The 6,014-nt window shown below is 45.5% G+C and overlaps 2 pseudogenes; one reads left to right on the top strand and one right to left on the bottom strand.

Moving 5' to 3' along the window:
- Positions 1 to 362: 362 nt before the first annotated feature.
- Positions 363 to 1,149, bottom strand: LOC120905690 (annotated as a pseudogene).
- Positions 1,150 to 3,955: 2,806 nt separating this feature from the next.
- Positions 3,956 to 4,742, top strand: LOC120905689 (annotated as a pseudogene).
- Positions 4,743 to 6,014: the final 1,272 nt, after the last annotated feature.

Genomic DNA, 6,014 nt, shown 5'->3' with positions numbered 1-6,014 from the left:
GGACCATCTTTGGCGGTGTGGTGGCTTGCTGAGGATTGCTGAGGACTGCTGATTGCTGTCGTAATAGGATACGATTAGCTTATTAACAGCATGCTGGCCTTATATCCCAGCAAGAAAGGTTACCACAATATTTCTCAGTTCGGCACGACGTTAGCTGGATGAATTGTAGCATAACTTGTCTGCGTTACGATGCATACTTCGCTGGTGAGCTGCAGCCAGGATCCGAAAACTTTGGCAACTTATAACAATGGCAGGATTGTGAAACGGAAGTGCTGAATCGAAGGAAAGTGAAATGCTAGTTCTATTCTATCTATTTAAAATCCGTAATTTACAATTGTTTATGCTATCACTAAAAGGAAAGGTTATTGTTTCATATTGATGCCAGAATCGTTCGGTGAGCTTGCCTGCGACATCTTTGTAATGGTTGCTAAATTAAACGAATTGTTTGCCAAAATTGCCTGCGACACTCTTGCCATGTTTGCCATGTAATTAAACGTACTACTGTTCGCCGACTTTGCCTGCGACATCTTCACACTGTTTACCAAATTGAAAGAAATCGACCGAATATCTTCGCTCAGGTGGGCGAGAGTTCACGTTCGGCGGACAGACCGACGGAGTAAGCGTGGACATCCTTTGCTGCGAAATCGTTCCCAATGTCTGGGAGCACACGGAGCTAACTGGAGCGTTACTCCTCTCGCCTCCACCGGAGCTCACCGTTTGGCGCATGTTTTCTTGAAGACTGCGTCGATGGTTCCGCAGATTCTCGTACTTTCGTTGGGTTTGCATGACTTGGTGTTTGATTTCGGACTCGAGCTCATCCAGCCGCTTCAGTGATTCGCGTGTCTTCATTATTGATTCGATCAGCCGCTTGCGTTGCTTGTGTTGGAAGAGCAACGTTTGGTAGGACATCTGATACAGCTTGACCGGAAACGAGTGGTACAGCATCTTTTCCTTCCCCCCCATTGAACTGCCCAGCTCGGTAAAGTGCCGCAGAGAGTTGTTGCATACGGGACAGGTAGTGCCACGGTTTGTTTTCCCCATACACGTGCGGCACAGCACGTCCAGGCAGGATCGATGGTAGAACTTGGTGTCTTTATTCACCATCTTAGCGTTGCACAGGTTGCAGTGAATCCATTGCTGGGCGGACATGATGTATTTTGTTATCTTAAACACACTTTTTGACACACAAAACTAGGGAATTGTTCTGGAACAATGCGGTCGGTATGATTGTTTGACATTTGCCGTCTCGATAATTGCCTACTTGATTGTAAATTATTCCAATGGTATCTGCGCTTGTTCAATAACAGAAGTGTGCCATCAATTTCAAAACGGCCGTTAACCGTTCAAAACTTAATGAAAATAATGCAATACAGTAAATGCCAAAGCCATTATTTTCAATTTAGCAAGAGACTCGACGAAGTCAACGGAACAGCCCTTTTGCCATCTTTTTCCAAAAATAGCCACTTTAAATATTATGATTATTATTGTATAACACGCCCCTTGCACACATCTCCTTATTACCGGCGGCCGTCTCGCTTCTCGCTATTTCACGCACACCCTGTGCCTCGATTAAAACACGGCCCGATAATGGCCGCTCTCGCTGTACATCCCCAGCTACGGCGACATCGTCGTTCAATGTTTATGCGGATTATTGACATTTTACGGCACGCGGCCGTTTTACGCGGTGGGGGCAATATTTTGACATTCCGGTAATTCGATAATTGATTGAACGATTCGCCGGCCGGTTGGTTGCAAGATGATCACGTGCCTTCGCAGGCTCAGCCGTCAGCGCAGGCAAAAGCGCAAGAGGCAAGAGCGAACACATTTTGAACCGCAATTGTGAACACGGGTGAGGAGAACACACGAGGTGGAAATTTATGAAGAAAAGAATAAGAGCTTTCCCGAAAACCGGCCCCGTACGATGACTAAGCTATCACACACACACACACACACACACAAACACACACACACACACACACACACACACACACACACACACACACACACACACACACACACACACACACACACAAACACACACACACACACACACACACACACACACACACACACACACACACACACACACACACCGGATTGGTTTTGTCCACCCGCTCCCATCTGGCCCAACTGTAACCCTGAACCAACCGAAGAAACGAATCTTGAGATTCGTTTGGTGAGTGCTATCGTAATGATAACGCCTACTAATTTTCCTTTGTTTACGCTACAAGCGATTGTCGCGTATCGTTGCATACTGCATTCACTGCGCTCGTAACACTAAGGAAAGGTCACGCACTCAACGAACAGCAGCACACCACCACGCACCTTTAATCATCACTACAGAGCGCATGAAAACTGCAAACACTATGCTACACCATGCAGCGCAACTGGATGGATTTTCAATGGATCTCAGGCAACGTGGTGACGAAACAAACACCCTGGCGAAATCTAGCTTCACTCCTAGACGCTCTAGGAATCATTCGAGTAGGAGAAATATTACGGCATACTCAGCTGCCCTACCATGCAAAGCATCCTGTCCTGCCTCCTAACATACAGCCGTTTAAGCACATGATCGACAAGTGCCGTTACACGGAGCATCAGCGAGAAGGAAGATCATTGCTCACGACGGTACGGGCTGAGGATTGGCCGTTAGATGGAAGGCTAATTTTGTATTGGTCAGATGAGATATTTTTTTGTCGATGCACACGACAGCAACCGACAGTTTAACAACTACAACTTTTATCACTACCACGATTGACTGCGCGACGCGGTTTACCAGCACACAACGCGAGTGCTGCAAGCGAGCTTCATGAGCTAGTTAATCTGTTCCGCGGCGAACAACTATACTTATTCGTTACAGATTGCAACCGAATTTGCACTTGGCACTTTCCTCTACCCACATCACCACCCTCTTGCGGATTGTGGAAGGCAGCAGCGAAGACCGTAAAGCGATAACCACCTACACTGCAGCTTTCACCTGCACTACCGGTCTAAACTTAATCGAGGCAGCGACGCGTTCGCGTCCTCTTCTATCGATGCCTGATGATCGATCAATTAGTCGTCACTTACACTTAGCGCATATCCTAGTCGGCACATAGGTTCAGCATTTGTCGACGGCTTGCCTACAAGAAGTACAACGCGTTTATTCTATGGCGATGAAGAACAACAGCTTAGCTTACCTGGCAGACAGATTATCCCGGAGATCGGTTTGCTCCTTCGCAACACCACACGGCATGCGCACACCGAAGACGATAAGCTGGCACGGGTAGTAAAGCTGAAAATAACGAAAGGTATCTTAACATGCCCCCTCATAAGAATTTGTATCTTACCTGCATCTGAACGCGAAGGCACATACGTGTAACTTCCGTTATCTTCAGTTGTTATTGTTTTGATTATTGACTTATGTCAAGGGGGGGAGGATGTTCAGGCTTAGGCACGGAAGCCCTGCCAGTTGATTCGTGTTTAACGAAACACGAAGATCATTCGTTGAGTTCGGAGCGTTCGGGCACGATCGATTAGTTTATAAGTATAAGTGAATTGCGTGAAATAAACTCTCATCTAATTGTGCAATACAAGGAACAACAATTGGCAATTATAAAACGCTAGAAAAAGTTACACCGAAACGCGAAAGAACATTATCCGAAATCGTAAGATTGATCAATGGCAAAAGGGCTGTTCCGTTGATTTCGTCGAGTCTCTTGTTAAATTGAAAATAATGGCTTTGGCGTTTACTGTATTGCATTATTTTCATTAAGTTTTGAACGGTTAACGGCCGTTTTGAAATTGATGGCACACTTCTGTAATTGAACAAGGGCAGATACCATTGGAATAATTTACAATCAAGTAGGCAATTATCGAGACGGCAAATGTCAAACAATCATACCGACCGCATTGTTCCAGAACAATTCCCTAGTTTTGTGTGCCAAAAAGTGTGTTTAAGGTAACAAAATACATCATGTCCGCCCAGCAATGGATTCACTGCAACCTGTGCAACGCTCAGATGGTGAATAAAGACACCAAGTTCTACCATCGATCCTGCCTGGACGTGCTGTGCCGCACGTGTATGGGGAAAACAAACCGTGGCACTACCTGTCCCGTATGCAACAACTCTCTGCGGCAGTTTACCGAGCTGGGCAGTTCAATGGGGGGGAAGGAAAAGATGCTGTACCACTCGTTTCCGGTCAAGCTGTATCAGATGTCCTACCAAACGTTGCTCTTCCAACACAAGCAACGCAAGCGGCTGATCGAATCAATAATGAAGACACGCGAATCACTGAAGCGGCTGGATGAGCTCGAGTCCGAAATCAAACACCAAGTCATGCAAACCCAACGAAAGTACGAGAATCTGCGGAACCATCGACGCAGTCTTCAAGAAAACATGCGCCAAACGGTGAGCTCCGGTGGAGGCGAGAGGAGTAACGCTCCAGTTAGCTCCGTGTGCTCCCAGACATCGGGAACGATTTCGCAGCAAAGGATGTCCACGCTTACTCCGTCGGTCTGTCCGCCGAACGTGAACTCTCGCCCACCTGAGCGAAGATATTCGGTCGATTTCTTTCAATTTGGTAAACAGTGTGAAGATGTCGCAGGCAAAGTCGGCGAACAGTAGTACGTTTAATTACATGGCAAACATGGCAAGAGTGTCGCAGGCAATTTTGGCAAACAATTCGTTTAATTTAGCAACCATTACAAAGATGTCGCAGGCAAGCTCACCGAACGATTCTGGCATCAATATGAAACAATAACCTTTCCTTTTAGTGATAGCATAAACAATTGTAAATTACGGATTTTAAATAGATAGAATAGAACTAGCATTTCACTTTCCTTCGATTCAGCACTTCCGTTTCACAATCCTGCCATTGTTATAAGTTGCCAAAGTTTTCGGATCCTGGCTGCAGCTCACCAGCGAAGTATGCATCGTAACGCAGACAAGTTATGCTACAATTCATCCAGCTAACGTCGTGCCGAACTGAGAAATATTGTGGTAACCTTTCTTGCTGGGATATAAGGCCAGCATGCTGTTAATAAGCTAATCGTATCCTATTACGACAGCAATCAGCAGTCCTCAGCAATCCTCAGCAAGCCACCACACCGCCAAAGATGGTCCGGAGGATCTGCCGGTCGGATACAGCTAAGGCGATTGCAACCGTCGCTGGGATGATCGTGTTCAGGGAAAGAGGTTATTAGAGCTATTAGAGATGGTTTTCACACACATCATATATCTGGCTACATACCTCAAGGTAACTGTGTTACGGTGATTGAAAGTTGGCTCATTTTCGGGTTAAGTTCCGGCAGCATCGAACCCCGATATCGAGATCGAGATGAAACGCTGTTTGTATCTCCTGCTTCAGCGACTTGTAAAGGTTTACGCGAGCAGGATCTAAATGTAGATTTAGCTTTTAAGGGTAATAATTCCTAAAACCTAGCGATTGGTGGTTTGGACTTTCAACAAAATAATTTAAAAAAAATAAAAATTACTCAAGAACCACCAAACTTACCAAACTATAACTAATGGTCTGTCTAGACCGGAGAGTCAACCTTTGACAGAGTCTGAGGGTATATGGCCTGGTTTAAACTCCGTCGCATGGGCTGAGGGTATTGTGAATGTTAATACAGTCTCTGAAGCTCTTAAAAAACTTAAGCCATCCTCCTCCCCAGGACCGGATGGAATATCAGCCTCGGTTTTAAAAAAGTCACCTTCTCTGTTCGTCCCTCTATTGGTAAAATTGTTTCACCTATCTTTGTCCACGTCTTCATTCCCTTTATTGTGGAAGCGAGCATGGCTAGTTCCCATACACGAAAGGTAACCCTTCTGTCGTATCCAATTACCGTGGCATCTCAATACAATGCGCAATAACCAAGGTATTTGAGCATACTATCCATACCTATGTGTTTAAACTCACCTGTTCTACTATTATCCCTCAGCAACATGGGTTTTTTCCTAACCGTTCTACAACAACTAACCTTATGTCCTTTATCTCTTTCGTATCATCCCAGTAAGAGTCAGTTAAACAAGT

This window comes from Anopheles arabiensis, chromosome X (genome assembly GCF_016920715.1).
Source record: "Anopheles arabiensis isolate DONGOLA chromosome X, AaraD3, whole genome shotgun sequence".
Classification (NCBI taxonomy): domain Eukaryota; kingdom Metazoa; phylum Arthropoda; class Insecta; order Diptera; family Culicidae; genus Anopheles; species Anopheles arabiensis.
The sequence above is the reverse complement of the archived record's forward strand: the minus strand, read 5'-3'. Positions and strand labels throughout refer to the sequence as shown.